At 40.8% G+C, this 23,035-nt stretch overlaps 1 protein-coding gene across 21 annotated transcripts in view; it reads left to right on the forward strand.

Annotated features, from left to right (window-relative positions):
* Positions 1-14,799: 14,799 nt before the first annotated feature.
* The window catches only part of PCM1 (pericentriolar material 1), a 90,146-nt gene continuing 81,910 nt past the window's right edge, over positions 14,800-23,035 (forward strand). For all 21 annotated transcript variants that reach the window (XM_081220965.1, XM_081220979.1, XM_081220966.1 and 18 more), the window contains exon 1: positions 14,800-15,127. The gene's annotated coding sequence lies outside the window, so the exon portion shown is untranslated. The remainder of the gene's footprint in view (positions 15,128-23,035) is intronic.

Below are 23,035 nucleotides of genomic sequence, written 5' to 3' on the forward strand. Positions count from 1 at the left end.
TGTTCTGTAGTGTGCACCCTTAAAGCGATTTAATTTCAGTGCAAGTTTAGCCCCTGTGTCTTTCCATACAAATTCCACAGCCCTGGGAGAGAGAATCCAATTAGCCTAGTCACTTATATATCAGCGTACACCTAGACATACAGCACCCACACATCGGGGCTATACGCCTGCTCTCTTGCCCACAGATGATAGATTCAGGGTAGAGATTCTTACCGAACATGACTACTGGGGGAACTTCTGTAAATAAAGAAGGGTCCCAGTACGTACCATTTTCCTACTAGCCAATCAGGAAACTTAAAGAATGAAGACAGGGGGATCCCTCCAGTTTACTAGAATATCTTCTGGTTCAATAAAGATGCCTGGCAAGCCTAATATCTCATCTTCTGTGATGACTATTTTCACCAATGACTCAACCACATTACATATGCTCTTTTGTTATTGCTGCCATATACATACATATATATATATATATAAACATATATATACATGGTTGATATGTGTGTATATATATATATATATATGTATATATATGGATGTGTGTGTGTGTATTCCAGTCCTCTTTCCCTTTATTTATCTATTCCAATATTCCAATAATCCCTCTGTACCCTCTGTGAATGAAATAAGCCTTCCCTGGCCACCTGCCCTTCCCCTAAGCCCATCCACCTAGGCTAGATGTTTTCCTATGTGTTTACTCTCTTATATCACACATCACTATATTGTGTACTGGAGTTTCTCTCGTCATTAAAGAGAGATCAGGGACTTCTTTCTTGCTTCTATATCCATAGCACCTAGCATATACGTACCATACAATAGAGGCTCAAAAATATTTATTGTTCACGGAACAATAAAATTCCTTATCTGTGATAGCATATAATAAAAGATTCAAACTTGGTAACTTACATCAAATTGGCATCTTACATGAAGTATTACTTACTATCAGGCCTAATACACAGAAGTCATGCAATAAATTCTAGTTTCCTATTGTCTTGAAACAAGATTAGGACTGTTGAATTTGATCTATAGAGAGAGTGGCAGCAATAATACACACACAAATAATTAATGGTTTCATATACACTGCTAATTTAGGAAAGGAAAAAAGTGCTTTTTAATAATCTAGAATTATTTGTGAGATGGGGAAGAGGTGAATCTGGAGACAATACCTTGCTCCTAAAATCATTTTCCAACATTGCCAAACTCACTCACTCTGGTAGCAGAATGAGAATTTTACATCGCAATAAAGAAAAGTAACAGAAACTTCTGCTTTAATAACGTAAGTGCTTGTAGCAGAACAAAACTGCTACCAAGAAAAACTTGAAAAGTTAGGTAAAATGAAAAAGACTATCTTGTATGAAAGCATCAGGGAGTTACTAAGGCATCCAGGACTGGAGGGGCCAGATTGTAGAGAAGAAAGCTGCCCACAGTCATAATATGATAAATGTAAACTATTCTTCCTTCTTTTTATTTTTTTTTAAAGCATGAACTATTGATCAAAGCAAAAAATACACACAGGTACACACAGGAAAAATACACAAATCATTAGCATATAGTTCAATGAATTTTCTCAAACTACTTTTTCTGTAGTGTGGACGTTCTGGTGATTGATTTTTTCTGTTTTTGTACACCTGAAAATATTTTTGCCGTAGTTTCTGCATATAACCTTCTGGTTACTCCACTGTTCTCTCACGTGCATCATTTCCAGCAAGAAATCTGCTAGCATCCTTGTTCCTCCGTAGGTGACACTTTTTTTCTCTTGCTGATTTTAAAGGAACTAAGTCTGTCCATCCAGATTATATTCTCCAGGAAGCTAAAAAGTTTTGTTCTCGGGATGTTTATGAGGGAGTGGCCTGTGATCCACCCCTGTGGAAGGGAGCAGGTTTGGGCAAAGGGAGAACCTATGCAGAGTTTTGAGCTAATATGGCCCATCAGAGGTATCCTGCTTTGGCCAAAATAGCTGGACCTTACTCCCAGCTTGAGGGGACGTTACATGTGGGCTGCCCAGGGAGGGGAGAGACCCTGGCCAGAGGTAGCTCTCTATAACTGAGGGAACTCCTAAAGGGGCTGATGGCACACCAAGCAACAGGGCAACAAATTCTCCCTTGAAGGGCTGATCTGGAGGTGGTGCATCACCATTTCCTTACATCTGTGGATACAATCACAGGCATTATTCATTCACTTGGTGGAGGAGAGCAGAGTCTAGATACCCCAGAGAGTGTCTATTGTTGTACCTTTTTTGTGACACAGAAAGACTGTTAGATGTCTTTAAAAAAAACTGTGATAAAATATACATAGCACAAGATTGACCATTTTAACCATTTTAAGTGTATAATTCAGTGGCATTAAGTACAGTCACATTGTGGTGCAACCATCACCACCAACCATCTCCAGAATTTTTCATCTTCCCAAACTGAAATGCTACACACGTTAAACAATAACTCCTGTTATTTTCTTCCCCCAAACGATGGCAACCACACTCTAATCTCTGTCTCTATGCATTTGACTACACTAGGTACCTCAAATAAAAAGAATCATTCACTATATGTCCTTTTGTGTCTGGCTTATTTTACTTAGCACAATGTCTTCAAGATTCATCCATGCTGTAGCATGTGTTAGAATTCCCTTCCTTTTTAAGAATGAATAATATTGCATTGTATGTATACAATGCATTTTGTTTATTCATCTGTTGATGGATATTTGGCTTGTTTCCACCTCTTGGCTATTGTGAATAATGCTATTATGAACACTGGTATACAATATGTCACATTCCTTTTAATCGCTCTCCATGACTACTAAAGGATAAAAGAAAACAAGAGGCCAAAATATGAGCTATGAATTTCAATTGGTGAGATTCAGAGGCAGATTTTGAGTATGTGATCATGCAAACTACATGAGGATTAAAAGCAGGTTTGCAAAACAGGTAAGTGTCTTTAAAAGGATTGTTCAGCTTTCAACAGTAAAAAAGGCCACACACACACACACAAAATCTGAACAATCTCATGTTCTCTCCACCCCAGCCAAACTGGATATATGCCATTTCCCAAATACAAGTTGTGCTTTCTGTTTCTGTGTCTTTGCCCATGCTGTTCATTAAGTCTGCAGAAATCTTTTCTCAAAGGATCTGTGATAGCCAACTCTGACCTGTAGTTCAGAACAGAGAAAATGCCAATAATTATTTTCCTAGTCTGAGGCAATTCCATTTAGCATCTTTTCATTCCACTGCTAACACCTATTTAGATTTATTCCCATTTTTTCAGTTTGTCCTTTAAATATTACATTATACAAATTATAGCCAAAGAACCTTATGCATTCTAGATCATAAGATCCTTATGGTTATTCACTTATCAATGACCAGGTCTGTGTCATCCATAGTCAACAGGCAGCCCTAGACAACAGCCCTGTCTGGTTAACTGATGAGATTTGCAGTTGACATGTTATTCTTTTGCCTCCCAGCTTCTATTCCTCCTCTCTAATAGCATCTCTATTTCTGTCTGGGGCTTCTCCGTAACTTTTGGGGAAAACAATTCTGCACTTCCACCGCAGGAGCCAAAGGACAGTGGGCTGCAGGAATTAGATACTTTCTCCAGCATCTGCACATTTAGGGAGAGACACAAGGAGGTCACGCACCCTAGAAGAGCAGAGGCAGCCGCATGCTGGCCGGATGGCACAGGCTATGACACACGTGCTCTGCCCCTTGCTGTCTGCTTCTTGGCTTCCCAGAGCTCTCTCAATGCCCGTTCAGCCTGAAGCCTGATGGCCCCAGATGGCGTTTGATTCTGTGAATCCCACATTCTCCAGTAAATTTCAATAAATTCACCTTTGCCCCAATTAGTGTCAGAAACCAACCAGGAACTCTGATACTTTACTATCCTCTTGCCCCTACTCATCTCTCAAATTCCTGTCCTGCTCTGGCCTGTAACTATTTTTTTTAATGCATATGTATACATATATATATGTATGTATATGTATATATATAAATACTACATATATATGATGACATTTGTAGATGAAAATGTAGATGTAACTTTAGACACAGATGAACAGTATCTATCTATCTATCATCTCAAAACATGAAAGATCAGATTCAGAAACAATGGAAGTGAAGGATAATAACACAAGTTGGCAGTTAGCTTTTACTGCTTTTACACATCTCTCTTTAGAAGATCCTTATCCTAGGCTACTCATCGGAAGATACAGTACTACTGGCATGGACAAAAAAAAAGAAGCAAAAAGCACAACTTGTATTTGGGCAATGCCATGTACCCAGTTTGCAAAAAGGTTAATAAAAGTGACAAAGTATGATTTGGCTGGAAAAACCCAAGACTTGGAATTAGAAAGCCTGGGATAATGTTCTAACTCAAAATCTATTTAAATTGGGGTCCCCCAAAGCAAAGCCTGAGACAAAGATTTGGATGCAAGTAGTTTACTTGGGGGGTGATTCCAGGAATCATAAGTGAGGGAGTGGTGAGATGGAACAGGGAGGAAAGCCAATAAAGGGTGCCTAGTGAGCGAGTTACAGCCCTAGGCAAATGGGGCACAAACCTGCTGGACCAGGGCTTCCCTGGTGGTGCAGTGGTTAAGAACCCGCCTGCCGATGCAGGGACACGGGTTTGAGTCCTGGTCTGGGAAGATCCCACATGCCACGGAGCAACTAAGCCCGTGTGCCACAACTACTGAGCCTGCGCCCCAGAGTCCACGAGCCACAATTACTGAGCCCACGTGCTACAACTACTGAAGCCCATGTGCCTAGAGCCCGTGCTCCGCAACAAGAGAAGCCACCGGAATGAGAAGCCCGCGCACCGCAACTAGAGAAAGCCCGTGCACAGCAACAAAGACCCAATGCAGCCAAAAACAGATAAGTAAAATAAATACATTTATTAAAAAAAAAACAAAACCTGATGGACCCCCAGAGAGACCCACATCAGAATTTCCCCTCATGTGGCAAGAAACCTGGGGTATATACCTAGTAACTCCAGCCCCTCATTGCTTGAGGGTTGCTTCTGTAGGTACTGGCTCCTCTTGTTTTAGTCTATTCCTTCTACCTATGCTCTGAATCCCAGCCCCTCCTTTCTTCTCTAGAACTGTACTCTTTTAATTATCTTTCCCCTTCTTACTTTTAACATCACCCTCTCTACCCAGAGTCTTGTTCCCCTTTCATCCTAGAGACAAGCTCAATTCTTTTAAACTCTAGAAAATTAAAATCTCCCTTGTTCCTGCCTCTAGCTACCCTCTAATTGTTCTCTCTCCCTTCCAGCCACGCTTTGTAAAAAGGGCAATCAACACTGACTCCACGGTCTCACTTCCTATTAATCCCTTAACCAAAGCCAATGACTTCTGATCCCTTCACTTCGCTGCAGCTGCTCACAATTAGGTCACAAGTCTCCACAGAGCAGTTTCTTACTGATTTCTCAGAATGCTCCTTCTTCTTCAAAACTTATTCTTCAGTGGGCTTTCCTAAAACACCTCCCTCTTAGCTCTCTGGGTGTCCTTCAAGTGTTTCATCTTTTCTTAATAGAGTATATTCTTCCTCTGCTAGTCCACTGAATGTTAGCGTGTACCAACTCCCAAATATCTAGTGACAGCTTTCACTTCTCTCTGTAACTCTGTGTTTGGCCAACAGTCAACTCATTATAGTCTCTTCCTCTTCCTTTCCCCTGGAGGAAAAGGCTTGCCTTTGGGAGAACACAATGAGTTGGTAAAACCCCTATTTATTCACTCATTCAGTTCAAAATCTGGGCATTATCAGACATCGTTCCTCTCCCTCATCCTTCATTTCATTAGTCGGTAAGCCCTATTGAATCTACTTCCTAAATACCAAACTTTCTTCATCAGCCCCATTGTCACAATCTCACTGCCACTGCAATCTTAATTTGTGTCCTCAACACCTTAGCATAATCTATTGGTACCTCCTCTTTGATCAATCTACTTCCAGTTTCCTTCCCATGGTGAATATCTCCTACACAGTTAAAAAAAAAAGTTATCTGTATAAAAACAAATGTGATCACATCACTCCTCTGTCTAATAAGGCTCAAGTGGCCCTCCATAATCAACAAGATAAAATCCAATTTCTTTCCTGCAGTGATCTAAACTTGGTGTCAGTATCCACTGGTAGTCAAGTAGTCCCCACGGTTAAAGCCACTGTGACTCAGCCAAAGTGGTGTACTGTGAATGCTTTGAAACCTCTGCTAAAATGTGATGCAGGAATGGATCCTGAAAACTTGGAGGCCTAAGTCAGCATCAGCACAGAGCCTCCTTTGTAAGCATAATAAATGTAAACATTTATATATCACTTACTGTGAGCCAGTACTCTCTGAACATTTTCTGTGTATTAATTCATTTAATCCTCATAACAGCCCTTTGAGATATGCATTCTTATTTTTACTCCCATTTTGTCAGTGAGGCAACAGACATAAAAAGAGCAAGTAACTTACTGAAGGTCACATATGCCAGGGTTTGACTTGAAATAGTCTGGTCTCAGAAGCATGTTCTCATCCACTTGCTGTAGTGCTTTACTAGCTTTACACGAAGGTAGTGGGGTTGCCCAGCCTTAGAACATCATTACAGCCTGTGCAGGGATCTATGCTAATCAGAGGCAAAAAGCATGAGTCAGTGACAGCTCAGGGCAACCTAAACCTGGAGCATAACGTTATAAGGAGAATCCTTGTCTCCACGTTTTCCCAGTGCCCCACACTCCATGAAAAGCTTCTAAGAGAAGTGGAATCACTGCTGCAGAGGACAATGATGGCCTCAGATCATATGGGAATGCTTTCAAAAGTGATAAGATGAGGGCAGTGGGACAAAGAACAAAAAGTGGGACCCATCTTGAAAATTAGGCAGTCTACCCTTCTCTCTCCACTATGTGTTTGGACTAAAGACTGGCTCCTGGGCTTCCCTGGTGGCGCAGTGGTTGGGAGTCGGCCTGCCGATGCAGGGGACACGGGTTCGTGCCCCGATCTGGGAAGATCCCACATGCCGCGGAGCTGCTGGGCCCGTGAGCCATGGCCGCTGAGCCTGTGCTCCGCGGCGGGAGAGGCCACAACAGTGAGAGGCCCGCGTACAGCAAAAAAAAAAAAAAAAAAAAAAAAGACTGGCTCCTAAGAACTGAGTTAAACATCCCCCATTCCATTCTTGAATATTAAGGGAGGGGATGTCAGGGAAATGGAGGGAAATGTTTCTTGTTACAATATCTGCTAATCAGGATAGTTAAGAGTCATATGCAATTAATTTTAGCATTCAGAGAAGACATAACTTTCTTAGAATTTCATGCTGAGGAAATGGGTCACACTAACTCATGTAGCAGAGGAAGAACCTTGTTTATTTTAATAGTAGGTCTAGCTGGGACAGGCTAGAAGCAAGACCAAGGGAAAAACACTGTTCTGGTAACAAATAATTCATGAGGAATTTGTAGTTTCCATGGATAACCCAAGAGGAAGAGGGTGAAAAGGCAGGAGTGAGTGAGATAAGAATGGGCAGCAGAATGTGAAGAATCCATCAAGACGACAGAAAGTTGGCAAGAGGCAGCCAGTGAGAAATTCCAGGCTATGGCCAAAGATCTTTAAACAACAGGGGTGTCGAATATTCACTTTTAAGATGTTTGCTGCAGCACGAGGTCCTCTTTCTCCTCACCCCCTTGCACTGTTAACGCCAAATCTTCAGTGAAAAGCTACCACAGAGAGGTGCCTTGTGTCCATGGTATTTTGAGAAAATAAAGGGTAAGAGGCCATGTTCTGCCTTGGGAATGATGTGGGATGAAGAAAAAGAACAGCCCAAAGAGGCCAGACTTGAGAGAAATCAAGCAATCAGCAAAAGCAAAAAATAATAGAAAAACATTAGCTCCAAGGATCCTAGAAGATGTCGGCAAATGAGATCAGATTTCCTGCTGTCCTCGCGACGGAGATGTGGGTATCCCAACAACTTCGGGGGCTTGGGAACATTCAAGCTGACATTTGAACTATGTAAGTAAAGTGGGTATATTTCTTAAGCCACAAACTTACACGTGAAAGATAAATGTGACTCTTGTTTTTCGAATTGGATTTCGAGACTATAGTCTCTGGGCTTGAAGAAACCTAATCTCTCTTGCACTGACTGCCGGGGCTTGTGGCAGGCGAGGTCTGCGCTATGCCACGAGAACCCTCTATTCCTCCCGCAGATACTGGCCCCTCTTAGTTCTCAGTCAGCAGTCCACACAGGCTGCTGCTAAACTTTCCTCCTCTTCCTTTTCAGAGACGCAAGCGAAAGCATCAAATTCTTTTGATTTCCCATCAAGTCTTCCTCTTTTCACAAATTGTAAGGGGTGGAAACTGCTCTGATTTTAATCTTTTTTTCTCATGTCTGAAATTTTTATCTTTTGTTTCTGGTATGACTGCCTGGGACCATCCTTCATGGAGGCAATGCATGCCTATAACTAGTCTGAATGTGGGAAAAGAAAATACATCAGAAAATGGAACACGCTAATACCTACAAATATTGTTCAGTTGCATTTGCTTGATATTCTCCCTTTCTTAATTAGTTCAAAAGATTCCTTGTATAATGACCATCCTGCAAAGTAGTAAAACTGCATTTTTTTCTGTTGTTAATTTCTCCTTTGATCCATCGTTAATTATCTAAAAACTTTCAATGTTCAGTACTCTCTGTCAGGGGTCAGCACACTATGGCCCCTGGGTTAACCTGGGCCCACTGCCTATTTTAATATCTTCAAATGGTTGAAAAAAATTAGAAGAGGATTAATATTTTGTGACGTGAAAATTATATAAAATTTAAATTTCAGCGTCCAAAAATAATGTTATATTGGAACACAGCCATGCTCATTCATTACCTGTTGTCTGGCTGTTGGCACTCTACAATCATTGAGCAGTAGGACCGTATGGCCCACAGTACCTAAAAAATTTAATATCTGGCCTTTTACAGGAAAAGTTTATCAACCCCTGCTCTACACCATTCTGCTGCACCTACTGTCAGGGTTTTATTTTTTTCCTTGTCTAGATTAGATTGTCTATCCATTCAATATCCCCCAGTTTTTAACTCTGGAAATTTAGTCCTCTTTTGGTAAAGAAAGAACATTCTAACCTCTTTTACCTGGTTAATTTGAGTTCACACATGTTTTGCCAGTTCTCCCTGACCTTAGAATCTTTCTTATGGAAGGAGAAATGCAGTGTGGGAAGCCTTTTTATGGTAAAAGGGCAAAAATCATAGCATATACAGCTGTACCTCACTATATAATGCAGTGGATTTAATACGGCTCAATGTAACGCCAATCATGTTGGATATTCCTTCATTAGCCCACCCTTATTTTTATGCATATACCAAATCTAGACCTGCAGATCTCCTTATTTATGTGAGAAAAGACCCTTTTCTGACCCAGAGTTCATCTTTTGTAGTTACTCCAGTTTACTCCTTTAGAACCATGGCAATTGTTATTTCATATAATTTTAGTTTCAATAACAGGGTTTTGAAAGTAAAAGCTGAAAATTACTTTTCATACCTTTCTAATATTTTTCATATGAATTACAGAACAAAATCTCTATCAGTCTATATTTCTGTAATTTTGGAACCCTCCCACCTAATTACCTGATTTCTCTAATTATTGACAACCTACATCTAGTTATATTTAAGACTTTCTATTGTAGGGGTGGTGGGAAGCTAGGAAAAAATATATAGATTATTTTCCTTCCAATTTTTTATTGTTACTCAGGACACCTTTTTTAAAACCCTTCAACTTGATTTTTTTCCTGGGAAGCAAGCATTGCACATAGGACTGCACTACTGCAGCTCTGATCAGGTTTACAATGAATAGAGAAGGTGGGGTAAAAACACACAGACCCCCAAGAATATACACAAGGAAAATATAGGAAGAAGTGTATAGTAATTACAACTCTAGAGTTGGAAAGCCATGTAAAGACTGATGACCTGCACACAGAAATAGAGACACAGATGTAGAGAACAAACCTATGGACACCAAGGGGGGAAAGTGGTGGTGGTGGAGGGGTGGTGGTGGGATGAACTGGGAGATTGGGATTGACGTGTACACACTAATATGTATAAAATGGATAACTAATAGGAACTTGCTGTATAAAAAAATAAATAAAATTAAATTAAAAAATTAAAAAAAAATTGATGACCTGCAAATATGCATGGAATTGTCAGAATCACAAGGGTTACATTTATCGAAAGAGTGATTTTTGAATGAAAAGGACCATAAATTGGTTATGAAGGAAAGAGCAGTACTGGTGTAAACATTAATATTGTATGCTGAGAGCAGCAATTAGGTATTTTGGAATCTAGTAATAAAGAGTCTGAACTAGGCAGTAATGAGAGATGTTGTAGTAATTAGATATGGGGGAAACGGAAGAAGGTAAGAAGAGCCTTGAAACATTACTTATGCATGAGGATTTGATATAACTAGTTGATATAATTACCTAGTAATTAATTGATTTAATTATTTATATGTTCAGGTTTTTGAGCAAAAGAGGTACATAAGAAAAATCATAATTAACACGGTTTTCTCAATGCAAAGACTAGACAGTGTTTCTCAACTGGGAGTGAGTCTGCCCTTAAGCCACACGGCCCACCGCACCCTGACTCCGGGGTTATTGGGCAATGTCAGGGGACAATTTTTTTTTTTGGTTTTTTTTTGCGGTACACGGGCCTCTCACTGTTGCGGCCTCTCCTGTTGCGGAGCACAGGCTCTGGACGCGCAGGCTCAGCGGCCATGGCTCACGGGCCCAGCCGCTCCGCGGCATGTGGGATCTTCCCGGACCCGTGTCCCCTGCCTCGGCAGGCGGACTCTATACCACTGCGCCACCAGGGAAGCCCAGGAGACAGTTTTGATTGTCATCACCGGGGAGGCAGCGGGCTACAGGCTGCAAGAGGCCAGGGCTCCTGCAGCACACAGCACAGCTCCCATTACAAAGAATCATCCAGCCCCACAGGTCAACCACGTCAAGACTGACAAACTCTGGGCCAAATTAAGGCAGAGCAGTGAAGTGCTCAAATTTAACCGAAAGGTATAAGAACTAGGCCAGAGGTCTCCAACTAGTTCCCTGGGTGACATGATCAATCCCTTTGTTCATCAAGTTACCCACAAGCTAAGATAAAGCGTAAAGATAAAATCAGCTATATTCAGTTGTAGGATTATTCAAAAATTAATTTTACATTCTGCTCTTAACAGACTGTTTCTACCCATCAACATGGATGAATCTCAGAAACATAATGAGGAATCAAAAAGCACATCAAGCAAGAATATAATCAGTATGATACCATTTATATGAAGTACAAAAACAAGCAAAACTAAAAAAATATACTACTTAGGGATATATACATATAGTTACACAAGGAAAATGAAGGAATTATAACACTGATATCATTCAAGATAGTATTTATGACTGCAAAGAAGGGAAATGAGTTTGGTGGAAAGCAGAAGGGTCCTTAAATATACAGATTATATTCTATGTTTTAGGTTAGGAAGTGGATTCTTGAGTGTTTCTTTTCTTATTGTACTTTATAATTTACGCAAATATCATACATTTTCTTGAGTGTTTCAAAAATCACATAATAAAAACAATCTTAAATTCAGTTATAGTATAGTGGTCACTGTCGGTTTTATCTTTAAGTTCTATCACCACCTACAGGTTAAAGCTAGGTACTGCAGAAAACCGTCTTCAAAGACCAAATTAATGAACATCAAAATAAATGAACTCTACAAGGCATCTGGGATATAAAGAAGCATAAAAGGCAGGGTTTCTGCTCTAGCCATGATTAAAATCTATCTGTGGATAAAGAACGTACAGAACTCATTAAAGAGGTAAATAAGATATCACAAAATGTTAAATTTTAAGTGCCCTCTGGTCAATGTCATACTAAATATCAAATAACAGAAACAAATATTTTACACAGCAATGACAGATGATTTAATTTACCATCAGATTCCAACTCCTCCACTTGATTCATTCTGCTACCACCTTAGACCAGGCCTTAATTACTTCATGCCAGTTACCACCTGTTCTTTGTCTTTCCCTTCTCTGCTCTCCCAGTCTGTTCTAAACATTGCCACTAGATTAAGTCTTAAAACAACTACTTCCTTATATCATTGCCTCTTCCAAACCCTCAACTAGTTTCACACTATCTGTTGAACAAAGCCCAAACATTTCAGATCAACATTTAAGATTTTTTACAGTTTGGCCCCAACCTGTTCATGGATCTCACTTTCTTCTCCTGCTTCCCCATCTCCACATGAATCCTCTACTTGACCCAGTCTGTTTTCTGCATTATTCGTTGCTTATTCTGGATGTATTCTCTGGGTTACAGGTGTGCTCCTTTCCTTTGAACATCATTCTTCCATTTCGGCCTCCTCACCCACCTTCAACACATGTGTTTAAGTTTTACTTAAATGTGGAAAACTGAGATGTAGTTTCAACCTATATCTCTTAAAGGCTACTTACGTTCCCCATTTACATTTCCACCAGACTGTTGCCCCTAATTTCATCCTACATAGAAATCCTGGAGCTATCATCATCTTTGAGGCAATATAATACAATATACTTAATATAATGTACTCTTTCTCTGCATTCCTAAAGCACTTACTGTCTGTATCATTTATTTGCCATACTCATACACTACTGATGCTAAACTGGTTCATTTGCATAGTTTGTTTTTCTAAATTAGATGTGAAGGTTTTAGAAATCCAGGATAATTTCATCATTTGGGGGGTCCTCTGTCCCCTGCTAAGATCAATAATGCCCATATTTAGTTTGAGGACCCCATTTTAACGTAAAAATTTCTCAGACTTCTCTCACCACCTAACAGACCAATAACAGCACTGGCATTTTTTAGGGTTCACAAATTAAAAGAACATAATGACCATACGATTTCAGTAGTGCTTTTGAATCCATCTGAATTGTTTCAATGACAATAGCTAATACATATTTAAAAATAATAATATATACGTATAAAACAAAACAGTGATGATGGTGATGATTATGGCTTACCATGTGCCAGTATTTTTTCCCATGCATTTTCTTTTTTTTTTTTTTTTTGCGGTACGCGGGCCTCTCACTGCTGTGGCCTCCCCCGTTGCAGAGCACAGGCTCCGGACACGCAGGCTCAGCGGCCATGGCTCACGGGCCCAGCCGCTCCACGGCATGTGGGATCTTCCCAGACCGGGGCACGAACCCGTGTCCCCTGCATTGGCAGGCGGACTCTCAACCACTGCGCCACCAAGGAAGCCCGCCCATGCATTTTCTTAATCAAAAAATTCCTTCGAGGAGTCAGTAGACCTCAGTTTACACCTGGGCTCTCCCACTTGGAGGTGTCAGAACTTTGGCAATTTATTTAACTTCTCATTAGTAAAATGGAACTGATGCCGAACCAGTATCTTCAGGATAGTTCTGAGAATTAAGAAAACCACAAGAGTTGAAATGCTTAATCCTGTGCCTAATACAAAATAGACACTACTAAAAAAAAAATCTTTCTAAGGTAGGCAATATTATTAGCTCCTCCCCCTCATTTCATAGGTGGGGCAACTGAGGCTCAGAAAGGTCAAGTAACTTGCCTAAGATCTTAGAGCTAGTGTGCGGTGGAATTACAATGAGGCCTAGGGCACACTGGACTACAGTAAACACCTAATCCATTAGCTGCTCGGTGCTGGGAGTTCCCACAGCACTTTGTTTTCTTCTAAAACAGTTTATTTACATCACACCCTATTTCTTCATCATTCATTAAAATATGAGCTCTTAATGGGCAAGGACTATGTTTTTGTTACCTAAGTAATCAGCACTGTTGGACGCACAGAAAAGTACTTAAAAAATGCGGGACAAAGTGTCAAAGATCATTGCACTGAAGCTGAACCTTGGATTCAGTTGCAAATTACAGTAGCACGAAGGGCTTGATTTACCTAAATTATGTATTGAGATGCAGTTCTATGAATTGGTTTTGTGAACAAATTCCATTGGTAACTGAGAACAATTTGCTGTTGGCACTCAGATACCCATTCTTCATTCCACCTACCCTTATTTTGCTTAAAACAAAGTTATCCCACAATTACAAACTGTCGAAAAATAAAGAAAAACTGACCAGTGTTTAAAACTTTCAGGTAGCCACACTGAAGGCCTTAATTGTCACCGCGTTCTGGGGGTTTAAGAGAGAACCTGTTGATATACTAACTTTAACAGGGCTGCTGCTGAGAAAAGAGAGTAAATAAAAAGGGACTTCAGAGACTATAGTTTTAGAGAACATTTTTCGATATTAAATTTTGATTAAAATCATCTGGTTCTTCTAAGGAAACTAGGGCGTTAATCCAAGGTGGAGTTAATTACTAACACTGATGATTCTCCCACTGACCAGCTGTACGACGTCTGGCCAATTAACTCGCGTGGGTTTATCTCCTCAGGTGTAAAATTAAGCCCAGATTGTAAAGGTCCTTTTGCTTCCACCCCTTCGTGACCGGGATGTGGGTAGAAAGCGACCCCACTCTGCGGCCTTTTCTCCTCCTTCCGGCACTCTCCGGAGCTGGCACCACCCCCCCACCAACGGAAAACCAGAACGCGCCTCCACTCTTCTTCTAGCTGCCCAAGAGGGCTCCATCCGCTTCCGCACAGGCCTCGACCTCCTCGTTGGAGGAGCCGGAAGCGCACAGCATGCTGGGATTTGTAGTCATTTCCCTCGTGGCGAACGTGCGGGCGCGTATAACCCGAGCGCCAGTTGGCATTCTGGGATATGTAGTTCCTGGTGGTTCGTTTGTGTAATCAGCAGCCGGCTCCGGAGCCAGAGGTGACAGCGCAGACTCCCGCCGGTCACATGACGCCAGTCTAGAGCGCCGTTCGCACTGCGGCTCCCGCCCAGGCGAATTTCGCCCCCGCGCGGCCGTTGCCGAGGAGACGGCGCATGTCTCGCGGCGCGTTGCCCCCTCTGCAGTCCCCCCGCCCCTCTTCTCCCACCACAATGAGAGCCTAAGATGGCGGTGGCTGCGACGGTTGGAGCCGAGTAGGTGATGTAGAAAAGGCGGCCATTGGGCCCTCAGCAGCCAGGAAACTTGGGGACTCTCCCTGCTGCGGTCTCTAAGGGAGGCCCGCCGCCGGTGGCGGTTCGTGGGGGCTGGCCGTTACTCCGCCCTTGGCGGGAGCGGCTGCTTCGTTTACAGGTAATGCCTGAGCGTCCCCAGCCCTTGGCAACCGAGGGCAGCGCGGCGTAGGGGCGGGAGAGCAACGGCCCTGGGACACTTGACTCCGTAGGGCCTGGTCTCGGGCCCACGCCTCTGTCTGGGCTCCTGGGGTTTTTTTGCTGCTTGCTTCCCGTCCCCTGGGCAGGCATTCCGCCCCCTCCCCCGGACCGACCGACGCTATCTCGGGGTGAGCCTCAAGGGACGCATCTTGGCGGCCGCAGAACCCCCCTTCTTGCCTCCCCGCCCCTCTCTCTTTTTGGTCCTGGGGAGCAGGCCGCCCTGCGACTCGGGAGCTCCAGGAATGTCCCTTGCGAGTGGAGGAAGCGGAGGGGGGTTACGGTTTGGTTGCCAGGGGCAGGGGGTCTAGTTTTCCATAGTAAGGGGCTTTAGTGGCCGTAGTCTTCGTCACTGCGCCTCTCCCACCCTACCCCCAAATTCTCTTCTGGTGGGGCTCTCGAGGTCCAGAATTTGGGGTGGAGAAGGGCCGGTGAGGAGCGACGCGACTTCGGGGTTGGGCTGTGGGTAGCGGGACTTCAGCTGTCTCGGGTGTTCTTAGAGCGGAAGGGCCGCGGGAGGCGTTCCTGGCTTTGGGGTTTCTACTTGCGAGGGGAACGTTCATTTCAGAGCTCTTCCCTCGCCTCTGCCGTTGCGCCCTTTCGCCATCCCTTACTGCTGGTCCAGTTTGGATGGGCCCAGGGTGGGGAAAAACAATGCCAAATGGGATTCGGGGAACATCGCTTGCTTTGCAGAAACGGGGGTTTGGGGATTACGTAGTAGGCCCCGCTAGGGAGGCGGGTCGCCCAAACTTTTCATCCCGCGGCTCACTCCTCAAGAGCTCGCCCTATCTGAAAGAAGAAAAAAGTTTTTTTGACCGATTGGAGATCTGTGTCGTGGGCTCTACGGGTGACGGATCGTGTCTTGCGCCGGAAGAAGCGGGCTTTCTGGGCGCCCCTTTCACCCCCGCCCCATCGCTGCTTTCCAGACTCCGCCTTCTACTATTCTCTGGTTACTGGAGTGGGTGTTGTCAAGCTTCGGTGCACCTGCTCCTTTCTTTCCCTATCACCTTCCCAGTTACAGCCACTGGAAACCATTATAATTCTGAGTTTTTGGGCTGAAAGTAAACCTTGTGTTTATGTAGTTACAGGGCTATTTTTTCATGAAGTAGCCAGCTTTTAAATAAAGAAACTTTTTCCTCATCAACGGGTCTGCAAAGTTCTGGAAGTTTTGAGTGACAGGAAGTTAATGACTTGATCAATCTGAAGAGTAAACTTGGGCAGGGATTTTTTACATGATGATTACATTATATTCCAAAATAGGTATTAAGGTATCACACTGTTGTTTGGTAGGGTCTTACAAGCTTGGAGGATTTAAACCTGTGTACCACATTGTTTTCCTAAAAGATGAAAGTAAGATGATTTAAAAATAGTGATAAATTGGATTTTTCCTTTTCTGTTGATTTTTCTGAACATACTTTACGTTATAAATATAGTCAGTATTTGTTATGCTGTACTTCAATAGTGTAATTTACTGAAGTGATTTTTTTTAAAATCATAAGCAGACAACAGTTTTGAAGTGTGAAACAGGAAATGAACCGTTTCTGAGCTGCAAAAACTAGTTTCTAAACAGGTAATTTGACATCATTATATATGTTATTGGCCTTTGTATTATAGTTGAAGAAGACCTTATGATGCAGACTGAATTATAAAATACCAGTGCATGTAGTAAACAAACGATCTAGGTTTACTGCCCTGTTTGCCCTGCTTTTGGCATGCCACTTTGGTCTGCCTTCATACTTTTGTTTGAAAAGAGGCATGTCATTCCTAATTATTAAATACTAGAATAGTTTATGCAATACCTTTTTAAATGTCTTTGTCTTCGCAGAATTTCTTCTTCAGCCCATTTCAGTTTGAATGTGTCCTGTAACAACTATTTGGATAGCCTCTTGTTCTGAATTCATTTAATCTTAAGTCATCTTGTACAACTTTTCTATTAATTAGCTGTTTTATTTTTTATTCACAAACTTCTCTACTTTTTGAGCTTATTATATATACTATTGATGGAGGTTGTTTTGGTTTGTTGTTTTTTTTTAGCTGTCTAAAATTACCTTAAACATTAGTTTGTATGCACAGTGCATTGTCAAATGCTGGTTATGTAAAGATATTCTCTGACCAGCAGAAAAAAGTCAATGTAAGTTCATTGAGGGAAAGTTAAGTAATTGTTTGCCAAGGACCATTCAGAAATTAAATGACCAAAGGATGAGGATTAGAAGAAATTTTTGTTAGAAGCATTTCAACAATAATTACTCTTTTTAAAAAACGTCTCAGAAAATTTAATTCTATTGTTAAAATTTTAAGACAGACAATTTTCAAAATATGTTTACTATATCCTTGCTTTCTAGGAAAGCAGACAAATCTTCAGCTCCCTTATGAAATAGGCTATCATGAGAAAATATAGATTGGCCATTGATTTATATCTTAATTATAATTCTTGGTATTTTTTTCTTTTAATTGAAAGAGTATAACAGAATAAAACAAGAAAAGTGGAACTCAGGAAAAGTCAAATGTGAGTTTGTGGATTAGAGTTCTTAACACTGGAGTGTGAAATAGGCATTTGGTAAAATAAAAGCAGTTATAAAATCAGTCATAAAATAATTCTCCTTTTAACACATTAGAGAAGATGGATAAAATAGAATAAAAATATAGGGCTCTTGAGTTAAACTCATTTTAAAAGACCTTCGTTTTCTCAGTAGGAGATTTGGCCATTTGTTTGTAAAGGAGGCAAGTGTATGTGAGATTTGGAAAAAATAGAAAGTGTTTGGAATAATCACACTACGGAATTTATTAAGAAGCCAGAAGGGGGTACATAGCAGTACATTCATCTTACAAATTTAATTCAGTGCCTACAATGTGCGACTTAATGGCTATAAAGTACTAGAGATGTGGCAGTGAGCAAAACAGATAAAGTTCCTTACCTCAGTGAGTAAACCTACATTTTGCAAGTGTGAGTGTGTAGTATGGTATAATACACCTTAATAGTGGACACAGTCATTGGCATTTTATAACTATTTGACTGACCTTACCTTTGAGTTTGAGAGTAGAAGCAAAGAGATTAGGTAATGAGGTTTATCCAGAATTGAGTTCATAAAATGGGCAAATAGCTGAGTAGGCCGAGGATGCTAACAAGTCATTTTTGGAATGGCTTACTTGGGTTTGTATTTGGGGTTGAATAAGGAAGTGAGGGTTTAATGGATTCCTGGGGAGAGAAATGATCAAGGGGCTGGAAGTATTCAGGAGGGCCATGAGCAAGTGAGAGAAGTAGAATGCAAGGTCTTAGGTTCACAAGGAGGGATTTCAGAAGTTCAGGATCTTGAACAAATTATCTCTTCAGAGTAGAGATAGTATTGGAATAGAGGAGATGGATGTTGGAACTGAGGTCAGAGTTTAGAAAAATGGTTACAAATGTTCAGGTTATGAAAGCAGAGAATGAAGTGGAGAGTGAAACCATGAGCCTGTTGTTACCAGGAAAAGTGTAAGACTGTCTTGGGATGGACAGTAGGAAATGGTACCCAAGATAGGGAGAGGGGTATTTTTGGTGGTTAATTTGTTCGAAAGAGGAAGGTTAAGCATTGTTAAATAAGAATGGTCTGCAATTGGTATCCTTTCCCCCATGAATCTAAAAGACTAGGAAGAGTAGCATCTTCTTTTAGAAAGGATTTCTAAGGAAATAGTGCTTTTAGAGTGGCTTGGGACTTTATTAAGAAGTAGGAGGAATATTTGGGAACAGATAGAGGATGTGTAGGGAGTTTGTGTGGAATGGTCCAGTGGAAAGGGATCATAGGAAGAGCTGTTACCAGTAATGAGTATGGAATGGAGTGGCAGTGAAGATTGGGATTGGTTATAGCAGGGCATCTAGATGTACCCAGGGAGTTATATGTAATCAGTGACAAGGAAGTGACCGATTTGAATATAAATTGTAGAGAGGGAGCGGTTTTAGCAAGCAGAATTTAATTGACCTCAGGGCTCTCATTTGCTTTTGTAGAGAGCAAGGATATATTAAATTTTCTTGGTGTGGAAATGCTCTACAGAGTAACTGTACCGTAAGATAGACACAGTGCAACACTTGGTACATAGGTCTAATCAAATTTTTGTTAATTCAAACGGAGTGTTATATATTGCAGTCTATTGTTGCAGTCTATTCATTCTCCTCCCCCCAATACCTTAAGAGTTTTTATATTTTTTTAATTTAAAGAGGGTAACTATAGAGCGATAGCTTAAGTTCTAGAAAATTATTGAAATTTTTAGGAAGTGTCAAATTGAAAGAACCAAGGAAAAGATCTGTATGGTTTTTAGGTACAGAGAAGAAATTGAGAAATTCCTCAAATGAAACTAAACAATCACATAATGCCAGAAACTTATGCATTTTCTTCTCAGTTTCCATTAAAAGTGCTTAGTATGCTTGTGCACTGTATTAAAGACTTTCAAAACAGTATACTGGGTATTTCCTTTATATAATTAGTAAGAGAAATATTCCAAATAATGCAACCTTTAGAAAACTTGTGCAGATAACATAAAGTACCAGCTTTGGTTATTTTGTGACTCTAAGTAAATATTTAGAAAAAAACCTGTAGTTTCTACATTATTTTATTTGGATGAGTATTTCTAAAACTTTGATTTACAGCTGTCAGATGAGAAGTAAAGTATTTCCAAAGACAGTTATGAGTAATTTAATACCATTTGAGAAATAGTATCTGAAGTTTAAAGATTTTAGGAAAAATAATCTTTTTTCTTCTCTTGATTAATTTCTTCTTTGTATTTTTATTTCAAAGGTAACTTTAGTTAACCATTGGTATTTTCATGGTAATTAATACTGTGATATTCTACTTAGATATATATAATACTTCTCTATAGTAAGAATCCTACAACAGGATTTTCTTCAGAAGGATCAGTCACTGAAAGTAGCTTATAAATTGCCATGGTATTTTTTGTTTTTTTGTTTTGTTTGTTTGTTTGTTTGAGATACGCGGGCCTCTCACTGTTGTGGCCTCTCCCATTGTGGAGCACAGGCTCCGGACACGCAGGCTCAGCAGCCATGGCTCACGGGCCCAGCCGCTCCGCGGCATGTGGGATCCTCCCGGACCGGGGCACGAACCCGTGTCCCCTGCATCGGCAGGCGGACCCTCAACCACTGCGCCACCAGGGAAGCCCTGCCATGGTATTTTTGCATTTCATATCCTTATAAGATAGGGGAACCAAATAAGGCTGTCAAAAATAGCAAAATGAAACCTATAAATAATAGTTTCAACTTAGTTTAGTAGGTCATAGGATGTGTAGAAGTGCTTGTTTGAAGTAGAAGAATTTTACTCTTATCCCCATTCAGCTTCACATACTGTCATCCATCACTTGTACTAGTTATCTTCCAATGGCTTCAACTTTTCCATCTCATTGTCTTTCTATTAAACCTGCCTGGCAAAATCCCAACCTTGGATGGATTCAATGGAGTGTTTATACCAAGGCTGCTGAGCACTTCTGGGGGAAAAAAATTCACACTGCAGATTAGTGATACATTAGTGATGTCAGGGAATGTTACCGCTCTCATCTGAGTCCTTAGTGCTGCCCACGGTCACTCTTCCCCGGTCTCTCAAGACACTGTCATGTTACCCTTGCACATTTAATGAGCAGTCGTTTTTACTTCACCTCACTTAACAAACTCTCTCAGCTTCCTACCACCAAATCTGCTAACCAGCCTGTATCCAATTGTATCCTTACTTGCTTTTCTTTTGTCTCAGTGAAAGAGGTGTTCCTTTGCCTATCTGAAGCTAATCATTTTTCTTACACGCTGGATCCCAGCTGCTCCTGGTTTTTCAGAGACCACACAATTTATCTCCTTTGTCATTTGCATCTTCATTATCTCCCTCTGTGAGGTCTATCCCGACAAATTTTAAACGTGCTCAAGATACCTTCCTTTTAAGGAAACTTTATTCTTGACCATCTCCACCTGCTTTCCTTCACAGACTGATTCCTTGAAAAAAATCACCTCATCACTTCCTTTATTTTTTCCCTTTCCCATCAATAAATGCATTTGTTATGGAATTGATTCTTACCAAGGTTGTCAGTAACCCCCTTGTTGCTAAATCCAAGTGTACACTTCTCACTGCTTTCCTTATATGACAGAGTAACATCTGGCATTCTTATCATACCCTCCTTCTGTATATACTTCTCCCCCTTTCTAGCACATTCTTCTGGTTTTCCTCCTGTCTTTCTGTACCTTCTTAGTGTTCTTTTCCTTTCTCTCTTAAATATCAGTGTCTTTCAAGGTTCAGTCTTCTTCTCTTACTCTTCATCTTCTCCCTGAACCTTCTTTTCCACTTTAAGTTCTTTTATGAGTTGATGATTTGCAAATCTCTCTAGCCTAGATTTCACTTCTGAGAGGTATTTGCCCACTAGACATTTAATTTGGTGGACAGTAAGCATCTCAAATATTTCTAAAACTGAACTCATCTTCTCTCAACAGAAACTTGTTTCTTTTCAAATTACTTTGAATGTATCATCCTGTACCCGTTGTTCAAGCTAGAAATCTGGGAGTCATCCTTTAACTCCTTCCTCCCTGCCTCATCTCCCACATCATTACAATCACCAAGTTCTATTGATCCTGCCATAAAAATTTTTCTTGCATTGGTCCTCTTCTCTACATACCTAGTTTTTTGATTATTGGAAGTCTTTCTATACAAGTAATAGTTTATAATCATCATAAAATAATAAAAAAACTATATAAATAATTATATTAATGTGTTTACGGAATAAAATTTAGAAGGTAGAGAGAGACCTGTAGTTTTAATGGTGACTTTGAGGTGGTTAGAGAGGTTGACATAAAAAAGAAATGACTTGCCTTTGTTTTCTCCCTTTTGTACGGCGAGATAGCTACTCCCGTAGAGAAATCAGCTGAATGTTAATACACTGAGAATTGACTCACATGCAATTATTTCTTTAGCTTCATACTGATAATTTTACTTCTATAGGAGTATGCCTTTTGAACCATGTTTTAGAAACTTATGAACGTGTTCAAAGTCATTAGCCTATAAATAGATCCTTAGAAAAAGCTCTTCATTTTAGGGGGAATTCATCATAATAAAAAATGAGTATAAAACATCTCTGAATATAGTCTTAATAATTTATCTTAAAGTAAACTTACGGGCTTCCCTGGTGGCGCAGTGGTTGAGAATCAGCCTGCTAATGCAGGGGACACGGGTTCGAGCCCTGGTCTGGGAAGATCCCATATGCCGCGGAGCAACTAGGCTCGTGAGCCACAACTGCTGAGCCTGCACGTCTGGAGCCTGTGCTCCGCAACAAGAGAGGCCGCGATAGTGAGAGGCCTGTGCACCGCAATGAAGAGTGGCCTCCGCTTGCCACAACTAGAGAGGGCCCTCACACAGAAACGAAGACCCAACACAGCAAAAATAAATAAATTAATTAATAAACTCCTACCCCCAACATCAAAAAAAAAAAAAAAGTAAACTTACCTTATTACTCAACTGATAGAAAATGTAACATACTCTATTAAAAAAAGAAGAAAACGGAATTTCCCTGGTGGTCCAGTGCGTAAGACTCTGCATTCTCAATGCAGTGGCCTGGGTTTGATCCCTGGTCAGGGAACTAGATCCCACATGCCACAGCTAAGAGCCCACATGCTGCAACTAAGACCCGGCACAGCCAAAATAAATAATAAAATAAATAAGTATTAAAAAAAAAAAAAGAAAAAGAAAATGTAACATACTCTTTTACCAAAAAAATTGGTAAGAGTTTTTCTTAAGTATTTTAATAATTTTCTGTTCTAATTTCCATTTTAAGATAACTTGCTTTTAGTAATGTTAAGTATCATTATCACCTGTAC

The sequence above is a fragment of the Mesoplodon bidens genome, assembly GCF_964165515.1.
Source record: "Mesoplodon bidens genome assembly, chromosome: 20".
In the NCBI taxonomy this organism is placed as follows: domain Eukaryota; kingdom Metazoa; phylum Chordata; class Mammalia; order Artiodactyla; family Ziphiidae; genus Mesoplodon; species Mesoplodon bidens.